General features: G+C 33.8%; 1 protein-coding gene across 4 annotated transcripts in view; it reads right to left on the bottom strand.

The window, feature by feature from the left end:
* The window catches only part of LOC106875473 (tubby-related protein 4), a 680,107-nt gene that overhangs the window by 317,393 nt on the left and 340,273 nt on the right, over positions 1-22,441 (bottom strand). The gene's annotated exons all lie outside the window — the stretch shown is intronic.

The following is a 22,441-nucleotide window of genomic DNA, read 5'->3' as shown; positions in this document are numbered from 1 at the left end:
TGAAACAACCATGTTTCCATAGGTGAATTATTCAAACCCCTAAAGAATTCCTCTCAACACATGATGCTCCCCCACTACTTCTGTCTGTGAGCAGAGATGCACATATCATCAACTACCAAGGGACCTGCTCTACTGGTAAAGGTCAAGCAACTGACAAGCAAGTCTGTAGTATTGAGCAGAATATTTGCTATCGCCCATCTTTTACACCAAGACAGTTAAAATCAGAAGTCATCAGAGCCACCATCTGGTACTGCATCAGGGCATTTATTATTGTTATTATTATCATTATTATTATTAAGGGCAGCAAGCTGACAAACTTGTTAGCATGCCAGGCAAAATGCTTAGTGACACTTCATTTGTCTTTATATTCTGGATTCAAATTCCACCAATGTTGACTTTGCCTTTCATCCTCTTGGGGTCATTGAAATAAGTACCAGTTAATTACTAGAGTTGGTGTAATCAACTCATGTGTCCCCCAAAATTGCTGGCCATGTGCCAAAATTTGAAATCATTATTATTATTAAGGTAGCAATTCAATACAAAAATTTACCTAACATGTAAATTTTCCATTTACATTTTAGGTTCAGATCCCACTGTGTATGTCTTTTAGTCAACCAGTTAAAAAAAGAGATATTGGCTGTCGTTGTTGTTTAGCCCTAGCTTAACCCCGAATGTGTAGACCTAAGTTCAAAAACATCCATCCACAATCATCTCAATACTTTTTTTGGATTAAGTGCAAAGCCTCCATACATCTTATAAAGGTTATAGATCAGCATATGTAAAGTTTCTCTCCAAGATACATCCTGGTCTAGCAAGATGGTTTGTTTGTTTTTTTTTAATGGGAGAGCAGCTGTTGCCCATGTATGCAAATTTCTTTGGTTCATGACATTGATGATGTCCAAGAGAAAAGCAAGTTCAGATGCAGCTTGGTGGCACACCAACAAAATCAGAACTGCTGTCAGAAAACAAAGAGCCAGAACAGCTATTACAAGGTATTCCAGCTGATGCTCTAATGATTCTGCCAACCTACTGCTCTGCACTGATACTTTATCTATCGACCATGAAAGTCTAAAAGACAAAGTTAATCCCAGCAAGATGTGGATTCAGATCACAGAGCACCAGAACAAATCTCCACAAAGTACTCTGTCTGATACTGATGACTCTGTCAGTTCACTACCTTTAGGGCTACATTATTTGATGTGTGCTTTCTCTATTTAAAATAGTAGGGTGTGATTTTAGGAAGATTTTGTTGCTATTTCAATCAGAACAAGCAGCCATGTAGAGGCTTTTTCGTTGGCTCACATAGATACTGGTTATATACTGAGAATGTTTCAGCAGTGACTTTCACTTCTCTAAAAATGCGTGGTATTCTGCCAATGTGAGAAATTGTTATAATCATTACTATAATAATCAATCTACTGGTGCGTACAATGTGCTAGTTATAATACTCTAATACTACAGTAAAGGAATCCCAATTACAGTGTAATTTATATGATTTGGACTATATTAAGTATATCCTATTTAATCTTAATAATTAATAATACTATTGTTTTTATAGTTTCTGCAATACTATGAGTTTTCTTTTAGCTATAGCTGTAGTCTTCTTATTTGGAAAGACTTCCTTGACATTAGGATTTTCCTCTTAAAGGATGCATTGTATTTGATGCCAATAGCATTTATATTATAAATATGAGAATAAATAATTTGTAATTAAACTTATGAGATAGGTGAAACAATAATCCTTTAGATACTCCATTAAAAGAGCCATCTCCAGGTTAATGATATAAAAAGACATAAATGGTGAAGCCTCGAAGCAAACAGAATATTTTAACTATGTCTTCTGACAATGAGTAAAGTGAGACATATATATGACCTTATAATATCCTCTTATATCCAATATAGTGAAGCTGGGGAAGACATGAATAATGAAAGTAATATAAAATATAACACAAGCCTAGGGAGTAAATAGTTACTGTAAGGAAGCTTGTGTATACTCCAAAGGAAATTATCTAAAACAGTATTATGAAAGCTATTCAAAATTATTTCTACTGTAAACCATGAATCTACCATAGTTATAAGAACAAGATGCTGAAACTAGTGTAGGTTAAGAAATCTTCTGTATGTACAAATAGTTGTTATTGTTGTTTTCCCTCTTCTCCCATCAGTCCTGATCAAGTAGATCTTTGACCAAAGAATGACTGTTATCTTTTTATAATGCATATAGCGAAAAGACAGTCATTTCAAACTGAAATGATGTGTTGTATTTATGTTTGACTGAGTTATCTCACCTTATGTAAATATCCAATGATGAAATAAATAGCAAATACAAGAATCAATATATTTGGCTAAAAGTCTTGATGGTGAAGCCTCAGCATGGCTGAAGTCCAATGACTGAAACCAGTAAAAGAACTTAAAATGGAGAAATCTATTTTGATTACATTATCCAATGACTGGCTTTTTAATTTTTTTAATATAGCAGATAGTGATTTGAAGTTGCTATTGAACACACTTATGATCAAAGTGTTTCCAGTTGTGATCATCCTGTCTTTTTTATATATCAACACATGTCTGTCTGTCTGTTTGTCTGTGTGTATGTGTGTGTGTTAGTGTTTGAATGATTAGACATAAGAATTCTGAAAAGTCCCTACTTTTCAAAGAGTATTTTTGTTTTCTCCTTTTCTTATCAAAAATTTATTTTTACCAATTTTATTATCCAATTTTTTTCCCCTCGTAGGACGCAAAATAATCAATTGTAACAATAAATATTTATTTCTTGAAAACAAAATTACTAAATCTTTCATTTGTAATTTTTTTTTAACTCTTTCAAAACCAACCCATCTGAGTCCACTACTAGTTCTGATGGAAAACTTAGCATTTTAAAGTGTTTGATTTGAAACCTTAAGTCATAAAATTAGATGTAAGGCCTGTTTTGTTATGTTCCAAATAGCAACTTAATACTGGGCTGGTTGGCTGCTTCATGAAATCCCTCCAAATTTTTGATTATTCTAAAAATTAATTGACATGGTGCATTATGTTAAAAATCGGGTTACAAAATATTTAACTATATAAATTAGGTTCATCAAGTTACCTCATTAATTATTCAAGTTAGGAAAAAAAAAACAGTGCTATTAGCTTAATATACAAATAGGCAATGATGCAGTTTGTAGTTGTTTTGGTCACATGTGAATGTCCTTTTAGGGAAATTTTCTCTTTGGGGAATAAACCTTTGGCTCTCTAGAATTTATATTTTCACAAGGTGTCAGTCCAATATTTCAGTTCTGTTTATAGCCATGTATCAAATCAATAATTTATTCATTTATTAGCATAGTAAATAACACCCAGCATAAAAAAGGGGCAAAATAATAAATTTCTAAACATATTTAAAAGAAACTTCTAATGAAACAATTGCTAATTCTATTAATAAGTGTTATATGAAGAACAATTTAAAATGTTATTGTTTTCCAAGTGAAGTAATTTAGCACACAGCTGGGAATTGATGTGAGTTGTTTACTCAGCATATTAGATTTACTTTTTTGCACCACTCTAAGATGCTCTCTCTCTCTCTTCCTTCCCCTCACACACACACACACACATACACACACACATTTATTTATCTTTTCTACTGCTGACCAGAATCATGAGAATTTTGAGTAAACTCCTCCATGGTTTGCTTTTTATATTCTGAGTTCAAATTCCATCAAGGTCAACATTGCTTTCATTTTTCAACGAATGAAATAAAACTGATTCCTCCACCAAATGTGTTGCCTTGTGTTTTTGTTGAGGAAATGTTCTCAACAAGACACGTGATAGCTAACTGTATAAAGTGCAATATAAGCAACCTGCTTATGCTGTAAAAAGTGAAACAGTGGTTCAGCTGTTATGGTTTGATGGGACAAAATATCATCATCCAAATGGCATTCAAATTGTAATCATAGCAATAAATTGTTCAGTATATTCAGGCATTTTAAGGTGGCACCATGACGTTTGATGGAGATTTGACTGTTATTTCTAGCAGACTGAGCAACAACACGAAAGCTTCTTCATTGGTACTGATGTTTGGTTTGCAACTTAAGATTCTTGATGTTGATACTTTTACCTCAAGTTACCATCATATAATAAAAAGGTGAGTTTCAATATGGTTGCTCAGAATATTAGACCAAATCTGCTGCCAAATTGCAACCTAACAAAAAAATAAAGAAAGGCTCATTACATAATGTAGTCCTAGATACACTATATCTAAATAAGAGACAAAGCAGTCAGAGCTGGAATATTTTTTTGTCATAGGTTTGCTTAATCAGGCCTGAGATATGGCTAAACAACAACAAAAATAAAAGTACAAGAGATTTCAATTTAATCCTTTAGCATTGAAACCAGCCATATCCAGCCCAAATATTCTACCTGTTTTATGTTCAAACCAGCCAGATCCAGCTTCTCACACCTACCCTACAATATCATTTTAAAGATATACAATCACATCTTTGAAATCTTAAAGCTACAAGATAATACACGATTAACTCAAAATAATGTGAATGAATAAGATATACATTTCACAGAGTAATCTGAATGCTAAAGGGTTAAATATGAATACTTTAACACGGGTGGTAAAAGAAGATGTTGATAAAATGAGATCAGAAGAAGGCTCAGCTGAATTAATAATACAGGAAAAAGAGACAACTTCAAAAGGGGCTGCTAGCATGAAACCAGTAATTTAAATGGAATAATACAACAGGGTGATGAGCAGTCAATAAGGACAAGGAAAATCTCAAATAAGTTAGTAAGATTGGCAATATGGAATCAAAAGACAATATATTGATACTGAAAAGATATTTTGGACTATTATCTTTTATCTTTTACTTGTTTCAATCATTTGACTGCAGCCATGCGGGGGGCACTGCTTTGGAGGGTTTTAGTTGAACAAACTGACCCCCAAGACTTATTTTTTAAAGCCTGTTACTTATTCTATCAACCACTTTTACTGAACCACTAAGTTACATGGATGTAAACAGACCAACACCAAGTGGTGATGGGGGAACATGCAAAGACACAGAGTCACACACACACATATATCTATGTTGGGCTTCTTTCAGTCTCTATCTACCAAATCCACTCACAAGGCTTTGGTCTGCCTGCAGTTATAGTAAAAGACACTTGCCCAAGGTGCCATGCAGTGGAACTGAACTTGGAACCATGTGGTTGTGAAGCACCTATTATCTAATTTGTTGTCATTGCTGCTGTTACTACTACTATAACTGCTGCTGCTGAAGCAGCCATTGCTGTTTGATTTCATCAATACATAAAGTAAAACAGTAGGACCAAGAATGTTGTTCAACAAACTGATAGATGAGGTTCTTAATTTTAAATTTGAAGAAACATCTCTTCAAATAATAGTAAAAAGCTTCACCTAACTGAGCCAAGTTATAATAATACAACCAGGTATAAAAAGGAAATCAAATGACAGATTATATTGTGCTTGCAAGCTATTTGGAGTGGGGAAAGTTTCATTTTTAAAACTAAAATTCCCCTTAGTCTTAAAAGTTTGGTTTACAAAAATGATGTAGTATCCCCAAAATAGCCATGGTTCAAAAACATTGAATCCAACAAAGGAGTTCATAAGCAAGTTAAGATCAGTTCAATATGCTCGCAAATGCATAATGTTTGGAATAAAATAGAAGGACTATAAACCAACAAAATGTAATCAATACAAAAAGAGAAAGTGATATTGTCAAATTTCTAAAACTGTTAAAATTGAATTAGGCTGAACACATTCAAAGCAGAATCAAAACAGGTAGACGGAAAACAGATAACAACAGATAGAATGGGTTCTAAGAAATCACAAAAAGAAAAGAAAAAAAAAAAAGAAAAAGCAGAGGATGACAAAAAAGATGGAGGAATGAAGTGACAAAAGTTGTAGATTTTAGTCAAATCAATCCAACAATAAAATACAAACATTGTTGTTCCTAAATCTCTCAACAAGAGATATTCAGTAGTAACACTTTAAAGTAATGACTTTTTACCAACCTAATGTGACAGTCCCATTGTGGGGCAAATGCTACTGTTGTTTAGCCCAAGGAGACATCATCTCCAACTGGCTATATGACACACGATCTGTGTCCTTATATTTTCGAATGGGGGCGGGGGGGGGGGGGGTTAGAACCCTCACCCAGCACAAAGCAGTATCTGTGGACCATACGGTTTCAGGGTTATTTGCCTTCGTCAGCACAGAATAACTCTTTGGCTGTGGCAAAAAATCGTTACTTTAAAGTGCTGCTACTGAATATCTCTTATTGAGAGATTTGGGAACAACAATGTTTCTATTTTATTGAATCAGTGACTGTGAGTCACTTAGAAAATCATATATATTTTCGAACAGATGTTTAGCAGTGCCATCTCAGCTGAAGAGTTATTCTGTGCCGATGAAAGGAAATAATCCTAAAATCATACAGTCCACAGATACTGTTTTGTGCTGAGTGGGGGTGCTAACCTCCCCTGTTTAAAAATATAAGGACACAGATCATGTGCCATATAGCCAGCTGTAGACGATGTCTCCTGGGGCTAAACAACAGTAGCATTCACCCCAACATGGGACTGCCACATTAGGTTGGCAAAAAATCATTACTAATCCAACATCATCATCATCATCATCATCGTTTAACGCCTGCTTTCCATGCTAGCATGGGTTGGACGATTTGACTGAGGACTGGTGAAACCAGATGGCTACACCAGGCTTCAATCTGATTTGGCAGAGTTTCTACAGCTGGATGCCTGTGTATATATATATATATATATATATATATATATATATATATATATATAAAGAAGAAAAAACAAACAAACAAAAGGGAATCATTTTTTTCTAAATAGTTGGAAAGTAATGACTTATTTGATTTACTGATATGTATTTTGTTCCCAACCTATAACAGACAGGAAGCCATGCTCTGCCTGTTCTCTAGAAAAATTCTTTCCTACATATCAAAGAGGGAGCATTCATATTGTCATTCACCTTCCAAGAAACATAGATACATAATGCCCAAAAGGATAGGAAGGTTATACATGGAATGTCTTTGGCCATGGGTCTGCTTGGTTATAGTTGGCAAGGGGCAAAATAATGGCATGCCTTTACCCTTCACAGGTTCTTCTATTGAAACAAATTTCACAGATTACTGTCATTTCCAGCCAGATGTTAAGATATCTCCTGCATTCACTGTCCAAATTTGGTTGGTATATAACATTAGATCATTGGCTATAACACTGGCATTCTCACATACTGTCAGAGAGGATAGTTTAGCAGCAAAAGTTTTCTTGTCGATGCAGTTTATATACTTGAATTTTACTCATTTAACTACCCTGGGTTATTTAACAGCAAGAAGCTTTTACTTCAATTGCAAAGTATTATACTATATCATTTAATATAATTGTGCCACAATGCAACGCACAGTGACATAAAATCATATTTGTATGTCATACACTTAGAGATATGAACAGCAGTATTACACCAAAATGACCACCTTCTTTCTGCATAGGGAACTATCACCAACAATCCAATAACGCAATTGTCATGTAAGCCATGACAACCTCTTAACAAACAATATATCATGTACAACTTACAACTAATAAAAGTTATTTCAACTTCTGATAGAATTGATCATTTATTACAATTCGAAACATGCACAAGTCATGACATTGGCAATAAATAATAACACACAGTAAGATACAAAATCCATAATATGACAAAACAACTTCACTATACATCAAACAAAGTTGGAATTTCTCAACATTTTTCATCAAATATGGATTCCTGTCTCTAAATCCCCACTAATCATAGTCCCTACTCTGATAATATCATCTACATAATATTGTTTAATGCAATATTGCTGAATAATTTTCATAGCTGGTTAAATGTTTTATTGATTTTGTAATGAAATTAGGTTTGAGTTTCTCATCTCAACTTGTTTACTCATTGGTGACATTAATTCAAGTACCATATTGCTACATTGCTGTCATGAATAAAGTGTCTATTGCTATTTCAATGCAACAGCTATTTCTTCACTTTCCCCCGCAATATAATCACAGAGCCTATACTTAGTAGCCTGTATAAAAAAGAGAGCCTATACATATTAGCCTATGCATTATGCATAAGCCAACACAATATTGATTTCTAACTTTGGCAATGAATTTGATGGAAAGCGGGCACAGTCAGTTTATACTAAGCTAGTATATATGGGACTTAATTTATCAATCTTAGAAGAATGAAAAGCAAAGTCAACTTGCCCCAGCAAGATTTGAACTTGAAAAGTAAAACAATAGAATAATAAACCGAGTAAAAATTGATATCATCTGTTTACTTATTTCTTTATTTGTTGGAGGTTGATAACCTCATCTTTCACATTGCTGTATGCATTATAAGGAAGAGACCATCTGAAATTCAGTATAAATAGAAATACAGAAGATAAAGTGAATAATTTGGAAAAAGCACCATACTACTATGAAATAATTTATGTGGAAAAATATATGGCCTTTTTTTCATATCAGAGATCATTTAATGTTGTCAGCCCTTCTACACTATATATCAATATTCAGGAGAGCAGAATAAAAGTATTTCCCTGTTAAATTTCCCTCAATATATTGGGTCATCCCACAAATAATGCAATTTTTTTTATACTTCTTTTATTTTTCAAAATTAAGAAAAGAATTTCTTTTTTAATCTAAAATATACTCTCCTTCATTTTCTACAAAACTCTTCCATCTATCTGGTAGACTTGCAAGGCCCCTCTTCCAAAACTCACTTGCCCATAATAAAAAATACTCTTCTAGTATTGGTCTGACCTCATCTACAGAATTCATATTTTTTTCCATCCAAATGATTTTGAAGACTGCAGAATAAATGATAATCAGATGGGGCAATGTCTGGTGAATATGGTGGGTGGGGCATCGTTTTCCTTTCAAACTGCTCCAGCCTTTGGAATGTCATCCTTGCTGTATGTGGCCAAGCATTATCCAGATGGAAGAACACCTTTTGTCTTGAAACCAAAGACGTTTTTTACTTCTTCTAGCGCTGACTTAAGTTGTTTAAGCTGCTCGCAGTAGCTCTCCTTTGTTATCATTTGGTTTGGGTTTAAAAGTTCAAAGTGGACTAAACCTTTCATATCCCACCAAACAGATAACTATACCTTATGTGAGTGAAGACCTTCTTTAGCCTGGGGTGCTGGTGTTTCTCCTTTCCCTACCCACTGTCTTTGATGCTTGACATTTTTATAGAGAACCCATTTCTTGTCACCAGTCACTATTTGGTCCAAAAAAGATTCATCCGTGGGACATGACAGCAAAGAAGAGCACATATTCCCTCTCTGTGCACAATTAGACTTGTAAAGTTTGTGAGGAACCCATTGACCCAATTTGCTGACTTTTCCAATGGCACGCAGGTGTTGATGAATGGTTGAATGACCAAATCCAAGCTTCTTTACTAGTTCCTCAAGAGTTATGATGGGATTTTGTTCCACCAGGGTTTGCAGAACATCCTTATCAAGCTCTACAGTTCTTCCAGGGTAAGGCTCGTCTTCTAGGCTATAGTTTCTGGCTTGGAATTTCTGGAACCACTGTTGACATTGGCTTACACTAATTGTCTAATCCCCATATATTGCATTAATATTCTTTGCACTTTCCATTGCATTGCTGCCTTTATTGAACTCATAAAGCAATATATGCCAAATATGCTCCTTTGTCAATTCCATTATAGCTTTGAAAAAATAAATATTAAAATTGAACGGCACTCTTCAAAACTTGCACTAAGAATAAGTACAAGGTAAAATTACTACCTGCTTTTATAGCAAGTTGATGCAGGTAGTTTATCTCATTCCCTTCCTGACTTTTAGTTCATGCAATTACCAAAAAGCACATTATTCATTGGATGACCGAATACTTTCTGTCATTTCAAAAATGTAACCATACCTTGAGATTTTAAGCTAAAGAAAACAGGCTCTTATTAAATAATAAAAAAAACAAAAGAAAAAGAATTATCATAGCCAGAGCAATGACCAAAGTGACTGGTAAATCAGCTACCTCCACAGATTGAGGAGGTTTAACTAAGCTAAGCCAAGTTGGCTGAGGCTACTGAACAAAGACAACATTATTAGTTTCTACAACAGAATATTGCTCTCTCTCAACAGAGCAGAGATGTTTAGTGCCTTGCCCCACACATATTCTAGTGTTAGCACTGCAATACCCACTCATCTCAGCTATAGTAACACTTCAATTATGAATAGACAGTATCTACTTTCTTACTAGTGACAGAGCAAAGCAGCTTAGTGTATCTAGATAATGGTAAGTCTTAACCGATTGCCTTCTGACCTTAATTTGTGGGCTACTCTGAGCATTTAAAATAATCATCAAAGAGCAAATATATCTGAAAACAATCTTGATCACAAGGCACCACTAAAGTTCTGAGAGTTACTTTTATGGAAATCAGCCAATTATTATCTGCAAACATATTTGATGCTGCAGAATCTTATAGTAAACTTCATATTCTAATGGAAAGTTAGAATATTTAATTATTCAGAAATAGTAAGCACCATAATATCTGAGATTGAAAACATCTAAGGAAAACAATTTATCGTCCAATATGATATTTGCTTATACCACTGATCGCTATTTTAACCTCTTAGACTCAACACAACTAGAGATCTCATAATTTTGTTTACAGCACAATTACAAAAAAAATATCGATATTTAAACTGCTCTTGTTTTAAATAGACAATATTTTATCCAATCAGATGTACAGTTTTGGAATAGAAGATGCAGTACCCAGGTCTGGAGAACTACTATCAGTAGTTTGACTACAACAGCATTTATGTTGTTGATATATAATGCATGTATGTGTGTTTCAGCTTGAAAGATGTAGTTCCACAGGGATGCTGCTAGGAGAGGAAGAATGAGGATTAGTATTTGAGGAATAGATAAATGTCCTAAGTAGATTTAGGGCACTTATCTCTCTTATTCCTACATCTCACATATAAACTACATAAGGTTACGAAAATGCATGAGATAAGTTGCCTAACAACATAAAAATAGCAAAAATAAACTCAATACTGAGCTAAAGCTAGAGATTGATGAGTGTTCTTTGACCATATGCATATCTATCAAGTGAAAAGCTGGGCGATTGCGTATATCCATAATGAATGCACCAGCCTAGACATGTGAGAAGGATTTATGTGTGACGTATATGTATACTTTATATAGCACCAGAAGTTGTTGAGGACATTGTTTTTATTTATTTTTGTTTTGTTGAGGAGAGGGGCTTCAAAGAGGAAACCAAACTTTTGCAAACTAATATACAATTTTAGCCATGAAGAATATGTAACAGTTATATATAATATCCATTTTAAGTACTGAGAACTTGAAATTAAAGCAGTTTAATGTATTGACTTCAAAACAATGCAAATATTAAATGGTATTAAATGTTCCAATAAGACACATTTCTTAGCAAAAAATTATCTTCTTTCAAATAACTCATTACAATTTTGAATATCTCCAACAATACTGACACATCATAGTTTCACACCATAAGTTTATGCTACCTTTCATCCTTTTGAAATCAATGAAATAGGTAACAGTTATGTACAAGATGTCAATTCAGTTAGCTGATCACTTTCATATAACTTTACTAGCTGAATTACCCAGTGTTGCCTGGGTTATTGTTGTTCTTATTCAGATTAGTAAACAATAAATATAAAGATGTATTTTTCTCTCATAATTATTTCAAAATATCTATACACACTCATACAAAATGTGTCGTCATCATGTAAAATCTCCTTTACTATGTCATATGTAATGAATGCATAAATACACACATACTGACAGACACATGCACACTCATATACAAAATGTGTTGTCATTGTCATCATTGTGGTATAAAATGTCCTTTACTATAGTTGACTATAGAAAGATTATTTTCAAGAAAATGTTATATTGCTTTCATCCAAATGAAAATAAAAATTACATGTTGACACATGTGAGGTGTTATACTATTTGATTTGATTTGATTTGGTAGAGCCATTTCAGAATGCACAGGGAACAGATAGACAGACAGACAAAGAATTTTATATAGAGAGAGATAGAGATGGTTATGCAGTAATATGGAAAATCATGGTCATTTCTAACTATATATTTCATCTTATGAACTATTTACTGAGCTAAAAAAATTTTTTGATTTATATATATATATATATATATATATATATATAAGTCAGTAAATAGTGGGGTTGTGTTAACCGCACGTGGAGAAATAATAGGAAAATGAAAAAAAGCCAGAATGCTGAACTGGAAGCATAATTTAATAAAGATTTTTTCTAACCGGTTTTCATTGCGATGAAGCAAATTATCAAGAAGAAGGAGAATGAAAATGTTTTTTTACAAAGAAGTACAAAAAAGTACAAAATGAAGAAAATAATATATAAAACAATAATATATAAAAAAATAAATATACCCATACATTATATTGTCTTTGAGCTTTTGTAGTTCAATAGTAGTTCATGTATAAATTGGTAGGAAAAATAAGGATGCATGAGAGTTGAGAGTTTTGTTAGGTTTAAAAAAAGAGTTAAAAGTTTGTGTTAAGCAGGAAATGTGGTGTCAAAACAGGAAGTGTGTGTAAGGGGAGACAAGTGTTTTTAGTTAGAGTTATGAACTCTTTTTTTCCAACAGGAAGTTTGTGTCTGTTCATAGAGAAATAAGGTCACTGAGGGGTGTGTGTGTTAAGAAATGGTTGGAATTTCTCTATGAAAAGATTCTCCTTGTTGATTCTTTCTTGTGTGGAGATTCTGTCTTTACATTGATAGAAAGGGAATATAATGAATTTAGGGTTTTTGTTTCTGGCGCAAGAGTCTATGTGGCCACTGAGTGGAATTTGGCGGTATTGAGGGAGGTTTATTTGTTCCTTATGGACAGCTACTCTTCTACGTAATGGGAGGCTCGTCTGTCCGATATAGAAGTTTTGGCAACCTGCGCAAGTAAAGACATAAATGAGGTTACCCGAGGAACAAGAGAAATTGGTTTTAATTTTAAACTTTGTTCCTCATTTGAAGGTAAATTCAGAGCCTTCAAGTAGGTAGGGGCAGGTGCCACAATTAGGGCGTGCACATTTTTTAACTGATGGGGGTGGAAGTGGTGTATGTAGTTTGGAATTGGTTAATAATGTTTTCAAAGATTTGTGTTGCCTTTTGCATTTAAGGACATTGTGTGTATTAATGATATTGTTCATTTTCGGGTCTGTGGTGAGTAAGGGGAGGTTTTGTTTAATTGTGGTGAATGCTTCGATGTTATTGGGGTTATGGGTGGAGATGTATGGAAGTATTTTGGGGTTGGGTGTGTTATTATGTTGGTTGGTTTTTAGTGTGTTTTTGTCAAGTTCCTTGGCACGTTTTATTCCAAGATCTATGAGTGTGGAGGGATATTGGCGTTGTAACAGTGTTTTTATGAGATCTTGTAAGCGTAACATTTTCATTCTCCTTCTTCTGGATAATTTGCTTCATCGCAATGAAAACCGGTTAGAAAAAATCTTTATTAAATTATGCTTCCAGTTCAGCATTCTGGCTTTTTTTCATTTTCCTATATATATATATATATATATATATATATATATGTATGTATGTATGTATGTATGTATGTATGTATGTATGTATGTATGTATGTATGTATATATATATTCTGCTTCACTTTTTGAGTTTTTATTCTTTCATTTGATATATATACATATATATCGCCATGATCATCATTACTTTAAGACAGTTTCACCTACTAAGAGATTAGCCTCAATGGCTCAACAACAGAATCAGGCATCATGGTTTACTTTTTGAGTTGTGTTTTACAACCAGATACCCTTTCTTTCAAATATTCTTTTCTTTTCCTCTCTTGTGAAATACAGGAATGCAGTGTATCTATTCCAAAATAATGATGCACATACATATACATGTGCTTCTGAGTTTTGTGTGTGTGTTATGATATTCACACACACATATATATGTATATGCAAAGGGCAATCATTTAGGGGATGAGATATAAGAATTTTGCTTGGAGGTTGTGTTTGAGAGGGAGAGAGAGAGAGAGAGAGAGAGAGATAGAGAGAGAGAGAGAAATAGAAAGAAAGAAAGAAAGAAAGAAAATGGAGAGTTAATTCTACTCTGCAAGGTTTGGATATCTGACAAAATTTTATGTGGTAAAGTTGTTATCAGATAAATTTTGGAACAATGATGGTTGTTTCCAAAGCCTGACAGTCTCATTTTATCTATTAGAGAGATGCTTTTCAAACCCCACACCAAGTATCATTTTCCAATATTACACTTTTAGCTATGCTTTTGTTATCTGTGGTTTGGAAAAGTTATTTCTAGAATCAGGAGATGGCTTGCTTTTTCTTTTATTTTATTATTTTCTTACTTTTGCTTTGCTTTTCTTTTTTTCTATCCTTTTTAACTTTGGTAATATGTAGAATGTGATAAGTAATAAAGAATAGTGATATATTAGTTGTCTTTTAATTAACACATTAATAATATTGTTCTCTACTATTATTATACTATGCTTATTCAGTAATGTTATATAAAGACAAAATTTCTCAGCAGGAAATTTTGTACTAGACTGTATGTTGCACTACATGAAAGAAAAGTGACTTTGGAGTTTATTGCACCTTTCATTTTGTTAATCTATCCCTCTCTCTCTCTCTCTTTATATATATATATATATATATATATATATATATATATATATATATATATATATATATATATACAAAGTGTACAGTATTTTATATCCATTACAGCCAGTCTTACCAGTCAGTTTCCCGTTAGGTATTCAATGGAGTTTTAGATAACAATCCAATTATGTAACCCTGCTAAGACACTGGCCTTTACTAGGACCTACACTGAGGTCAGTGACAAGAACATACACATTATCATACACACCAGAAGAACCTAACTCTTCAGTAAGGGGTCAGCATAGGTCAAACAAACTAACGCTGAAGGCTCCTTCAATGTGGAAATGGGTGCCTTTGGCAGCGCTGACATGTGTAACCTCATTGGTTTCTTCATCCTAGATGTACTCACGAAGAAGTTCCCTTCCCCAACCTTTGGCCTCTATAAGGATGATGCATTGGCAAAATCAAGAGGAGCAAATGGTCACATGCTAAATAAGCTTAAATAAACTCACCAGCACCATAAACTCCCTTGGACTGAAGTTCACAATAGAACTGACCTGAAAACAATGGATTTCCTTGATGTGACTCTGGACTTGGAGTCTGATGCCTACAGACCCTTTAGAAAACCAAACAAGAAGCTATCAAACATTAACCCAGGTTCCTGTCACCTGGCTATAGTTTTCAAGAACCTGGTGAAGGATGTCACCAGAAGAATCTCCAGCTTATCTTCAAGTAAAGAGATTTTTGATGCTGCTGCCCCATTCTACAATGAGGTTCTGCCCACCAGCAGTTTCAAGGATAGAATTAGTTACAAACCAGACCTTATCCCCTCCAAGAGTAAGTGCCACAGGAAGTGTGTGTGTGCACACTCACACGCATGTGTGTTTTATTGACACTACATGTTCTGTAACTGAGGCATTTAACTTTTGATGATCTTAGCTCCATTACCTTACCAATTTGGCAAGTTAAAGGTGGATTGAAGAATTTTATTAACAGTCAACTGATCAAAGATTGTTTTAGAGCAAGAAGATGGCTCTGCCTGAAGCTCTTGATATTGGGAAGATGACCAGGTCAACTCGGTGTAAAAGGTACATCTAAGATAACTCTCCATGCATACATACTCACACATCTATACTTCTGTGCAAATTATATCTCAGAAATTTATTCACTTCTGAACAATCCAAACTGACAATTATTTTAGTAAACGTAGCAAAACTATGAAAATTAATTAAGCATCTATGATACAAATACATTAATGTAGTTGTTGCTGCATTAGTCCCAGCTCTGATTATGCAAACATATAACCAACAGCATTTAAGTCTTCTTTCAATCTATGTATGATCCAAGACTACATTATCCAATGTGTCATCTCTCTCTCTCTCTCTCTCTCTCTCTCTTAACAATGTAGGATATGGCTTGAGGAATATTTAGCTGCTACTCCTAATAAATTATGCGACCACGGAAATGGTCCTTCATTAGTTCAGAAGTATATTAATTATATTGAATGTTATTATGAGTTTTATATATTGCGATCATGAGAAATATCTTATGTTTATGGGTGAGTAAAGAGCTTCATGTGGGGTCTCCAGTGTAGCACAATCAACATCCTACAATATTCAAATTAAGGACAAAATGTTTAATTATTCATGTTCACAGTAAATGCAGAAGTGCTATGGATGTAATCGTAATCAAATTCTCCATGTGTAATATCTCCTTAACCAGGATGCAGGACATGAAGTTGTTATTGAATGTGAAACTGGCTAACTCTGTGCAGCTGATCTCATTAAGCAAACCTGTCCAGAGCTATTCGACAATAATAAATTATTTGCTATCATTGTTAGAACTAAAGTTTATAAATTTAGCAAGTCTACCAGCTAAGAGAGAAGATAGAGAGAAGGTTGGAAACAGGACCTTAATAAGCCGAATTATGCTATGTAACAAAGTTAAGTAGTCACCACTTTTATTATGCAACCTCTATTTAGAACAAAATTGACTCTCTTTTGTTTATGGCCAACAGTGATTTCAAGCAATGAATTAACAAGTATCATCTGTATCATTTAATTCTGCACTATTGTTTATATTCTCATGTGTGTGTGTGTGTGTGTGTGTGCGCGCGTATGTGTGTGTGTGTGTGTGTGTGTGTGTGTGTGTGTGTGTGTGTGTGTGTGTGTGTGTGTGTGTGTGTGTTGAGCCACTATATTACAAGAAGCAAATGGATTCAATTCAAACAATACTAGATTTTAGACTGGTGTAAATGTACACTAACATACACACGTGCACATACAAATAAATATGTGACAGGTTTCTTCACAATTTCTGTCCTCCAAATTTCACTCACAAATTACTGCTTAACCATAGTAGAAGCAGTTGATACAAACCCAGAACAAAACAGATACAAAGCAAACGTCTTAACCACATAGCCATGTTGAAGCTCTAGTTTTTCTATTATTATTATTATTATTACTATTTATTTATTTATTTATTTATTTATTATCTTGTTCAATAAAATGTAGAAGTCATTTTTGCCAAAAGCAACCAATTCCAATTGGTTATTTTCAAAGTTTGCTCAGAAAGCAATCTAGTTTTATATATCTGGCCTGATGTTGACACATTGCTTTATTTAGGGATAGTTCTCTTAAATATGACCATCATCAGGTGATTCAGACAGCAGCGGCAGCAGAATTAAATCAATAAAGGAACTGAGTCAATGGGCACAAGAACTTGATTTAAATGTGCTATTATCATGCAGCAGAATGCTGTATTAAGTAAGACAGTAGATACTGAATAACATAGGCTAATAGCTACATTGTAAGCAGCCAGTATCATAGTTTACAACTAGGCTGTTTGTTTTGAAGAAGGCAGGGTTTTCTTACTACTAGTATATTTCACTATAGATCCTTGTCTTGAATACATACAAAAATATACATAATGCATACATACAGAAACACACACAAAAGCATTTACACTCACACACACATAATCTCAGCTTAAATAGTGAGAAGGCAACAACAACCACTGCTAGTGTATTTATGCCTTTACAGCATCATAATTGTTGTTGTTGTACTAACAATATAAATAATTTATTATTGCCTCTGTTTTGCTGTCATCACCGATGCTACAAGCACCAGTAATAATAATGATGATGATGATGATTTTTTCCCTTCTTCTCATTATATGTAAAAACTCCATACCTTATGTAATCTGTCTTTATAATATCCACTGTATTTGATGATGTCCCCATGACAAATAAATAAAACTAATAATAATACTGACAAATTTTTTTTATTTTGTCATAAAGCCATGAAAAGTATGTAAAAACAATCAAGAAAATTAAATTCAAGGGGAAGATAAGTAGGGATAGGACTCAACAAGATATTTGAAAGTATGAGTATAAAATACAGCTGATACTGCAACAGCTGATGTCACTACAGCTGATGTTGCTTCTGCTGCTGCTAATGGTGATGATGACTAGTTTTGCTGTTTCATGATGATCATAATGATCACCGTTTTAACGTCCACTTTCCATGCTTGCATGGGTCAGTCAGAATCTATTGAGGCAGATTTTTTTTGCCCTTCCTGTTGCCAACCTTTACATGTTTCCAAGCAAGGCATTATTTTCCATAAGAGAGGTTCTTTCATGTTAAATAATGCAGTAATTTGTGTTCTAACACAATATCCACTTTTGAGTGGGGATAAATATAATCTTTCAGTATTGATATTGCTTCTGTCACTATTAATTATATATATATGTATGTACGTATATATATATATATATATATATATATATATATATATATATACACACACACATACTCACATATGCATACACACACAAACATAAACAAACAAACAACACACATACAATACTCACACACTCATATATACATATCTGTTTCCTAAGAGCATAAGACTTGAAAGTCCTCTCATTCTATCCAGCCAGCTAGTATGTTGTTATTTAGAGCAATCAGCTGAAATACTGAAGGGCATCCTTAAGGACTTTCCATACCTAACAGTTTATTTTTCTAACTGACAAAGAACAGGATTTACTCTAATGACCCTGCCAATTTGGCACCCTAATGAGTGTGTGTATGTGTGTGTATTTTTATCTGTAAGTCAAAGTGTGTGTTTGCATCTTTGTTTGTGTGTGTATGTGTACACTTGCAACCTCCGTGTGTATTTGTATCTGTGTACATGTGTGTGCATCTGTGTGTATGTAAGCTTGAATCTCTCTCTCTCTCTCTCTCTCTCTCTCTCTCTCTCTCTCTCTCTCTCTCTGCACGTGCTTGCATCTGCATGTGCATATGTTTCTGTGTGTACATACATATTTGTGTGCTTATTGTCCACAAATTGCAGTGCAGAACAAACAAATAAGTGAATAAAAGATAGATAGATCCACATTACTCAGGGAAGATGTTACACTGATGGGACAATTTGTTGACATACAATGGTTCTTATGTATCAAGCAAAATCAGAAATACAGAATTAAGAACATTACTTAAAGGAACAATAAACACATACAAAAGAACAAAAAATCTCAAATTACATATTCAGATTAAGAACCAACATACTAAAATCAAATTCACTTTCTTTCTTTTTAATTATGTTTCATTTAGTTATATTTTAGATTAGTTATCATTACTTTACTAAATTCTTTTATTAATTTTGTTTCAGATTAATTATTTATCTAATTATCACTTCCTAATGGCCAGCCAGACTTACAATAGATTACACACCAAGTTTGCACTATTCATTTTCCTTGAATAATTTTTTCTTTTTAATTGAATTTTGCTTGTATTTGCAATAGGAGCATTGTGCATTTACACATTTTTTTTTTTAGTAATTGCAAGAATCACCTTTGACTATATGTATGTAATAGTTTATGAATTTTAAGTACCAAAGCTGGTTAAGTGTAAAACTCTTGTAACCATAGTCAAAATTATAAGAGGTAGACTTAGATTTGTTAAGCATATCAGAGACTTTTATCAGATACTGTTCATTATTCATTATTGTAAAAAATATGCAGATATATCTGCTCTTATTATTAGGAGGAGGAAGAGAAGAAGAAGGAGGAAAACAACAACAACATGAAGAAGAGAAACACAATGGCAAAGGAGGAAAGAGACGAGGAGGGAGAGGAAGGGAGAAAAAGGAGGAAGAAGAAGAGAAGGAGTATTTGGACTGATGACCAACCAATTCTGCTGTTTATTCATTATCATTGTCATTCAAAGTCCACTTTGGAATTTTGGAATTTGTTGAGGTGAATTTTTCTACAGCCAGATACTCTTCCTGTCACCTACCTTCACATGTTTCCAACAAAGGTAATGTTCCCCATGGCTAAACATGTTTTCATAGAAGATTGGAAAGGAAGGACTGGACTTGCATGATAGTGACATTCATGTACAATTATCACATCAAGTCAAAAGTAAGGAGACAGATGGTCATTTTTTTTTTCCTTTCTCTTTTCTTTTTGCCAAATAAACACACACACACTATTTATTCATTCTTCACTTCAATTATATTTTGTTATTGTGCTTATTTTATGACCTTTTTCTGGAAATCTTTCCTCACACATCCTGTGATCTCTTCACCACAAAAAGACAGAATGGACTAAACAGAACAGGAGGAGACATGTGGGGTGGGGTATTGCTGAAGTGGTCACAGAACATATGACGAAAGGTTTCCAGACAAAGGACATAAAATAAGGACAATGATAAAATAAATCTGAAATGAAGAATGAATATATAGCACATATGCTTATTTGTAAAAAAAAAAAAAAAAAATGACCATCCTGAAATATAACAATAACTGTTTCAACACATGATTTCACATCAGGAATCTTGCAAAACAAATACATAAACAGAAAAACAAAGAGTGATTAATTTGATTATTTCATAATTTTGTGTCCATTTTGATGGAACAAAATTAATGAGTACCACTGAAACTGTCAAAGATGAAATAATTATGTTAATTACACCTGTTACATAATCATTACATAAACTCTATGGTTATTATAGCCTGCACACCTGCATTATATGATCACATATACAGCATCACAAATACTTTTTTCAGATATAAGAGAACATGTAGAATTCTAGATAAATTATCTGGGCTTAGGTAAATGGTTATAAAAGCACATCAAATAATTGTGATTGTGTGGGTGGGGTGTGTTCTATTAGCACTTAATACAAAGGTATGCATGTGCATTTGTCTTTCACCAATGTATAAGCAAAAGTTGAGTGGAAAATTGAGGCTCCTGGAACAAGGTTCTTTATAATATTTGCTCTGCACAGAGCTACAGACATTTCCACGTCACCCTCACCATCAGAAACACAGTGCACCAGTGAGAAACCTGTTAGAAACGTTTATTTAAAGCTGTTATTGTCCACCAAGTCTGACATAAAATAAATAAAGACAAATTATGACAGAAAGTTAATCAATCATTTAGAAATAAGATTGCATTACTTTGTAATATCTTATTTTAGCTTTCAGAAATTAGATTGGATATGATTAACTTGGCAAAAATATTGATTTGTCGAAATTTAATCTAAATGAGACATATTATCTTGAAAACTACACTCCTTAACTGTTTAAGCTCCAGGTCAGACCTATAATGAAAGGTCTTATAGCTGTGATCATCTGGAGTTTTTTGTCCAATATGTAGATGCAGATATGCCTGTGAGGTTAAAAAGTTTGGTTCTGAACTCTACAGTTAGGGGTTCAATGCCACAGCACGAATGCAGTTGGCTATTGTCTTCTATTTTAAGCTGCAGGTTGAGAAATACACTGTGAGTGAAATTGGCAGATGGAAACTGGAAAAAGACTGTTATGCCAAATCGTCGTCGTCGTCGTTATTTTGGTGTATACAATGTCTACATGGCTCACATAAAAGTATGTTGGAGCAGATTGTAAAGAAAATCCTTGCCAATCATACAAAGAATGTCATTTGTGTTGCTTGCTTATGAAAGTGTGCGGATTCAAACCCCAACATGAAATTACCCGTTTGCAATCATGAGTATGCCATTACAGTTTCACAAGATTGATCTAAAAATCAACTAATCACAATGAAGCTGTGGTGTGGATGGCTCCTCAAATATTCACACCCTTTTACCCTAGTTAAATAGTTTGGCACTTAAATCACAGCAGACCACAGCTGGTCTTCGAGCAAGACAGGTCAGCAGTTATTCTATCTGCATTTTCTCTTCCAGATAGTTAATGTCTAAGCCAACACAGTAAATCTGCTTACAATTTTGATGACCAATGAATCTGTGATAATCTGTGTTTTCATATGCACAGTTTTCTATCAATAAGATATGGCTGAACATTCATGAGTTTGCTTTATTTATAATACATGCAGCCAGCCAGAACCTACACAGTGTTGTTTGTTTGCAGTCTTCAGTAAAAGTATGTCCAGGTTATTTGATTTTCAATAGGCTAGAAAATTGCCTTGCTTAGAAACAGATGAGCATTGTTATCAGACAGACATTGAGCTGTAGAAAATTCTGCTTCAATGAAATCTTATCTGACCTATTGCAAGTATGGAAGAGTAGATGTCAAAACAACCAGCTAACAGTTGGTGAATCATAACCTATCACCTGCACTTTGATGTATTGACAGCCTAAACACTTAGTTCTTAGTGACTCATCCAGCTGATGCAGCTAGTCTCTATAAGCAGCAGGAGCACTGTATACTCAACTTAATGCTGTTAACTTGCAGTAATGAATTAAGTATCTCTTATTGATATAGTTAGATTAGTTTGTTCTAGAT

Source organism: Octopus bimaculoides, chromosome 3 (assembly GCF_046866305.1).
Source record: "Octopus bimaculoides isolate indiv1 chromosome 3, ASM4686630v1, whole genome shotgun sequence".
Lineage (NCBI taxonomy): Eukaryota > Metazoa > Mollusca > Cephalopoda > Octopoda > Octopodidae > Octopus > Octopus bimaculoides.
The sequence above is the reverse complement of the archived record's forward strand: the minus strand, read 5'-3'. Positions and strand labels throughout refer to the sequence as shown.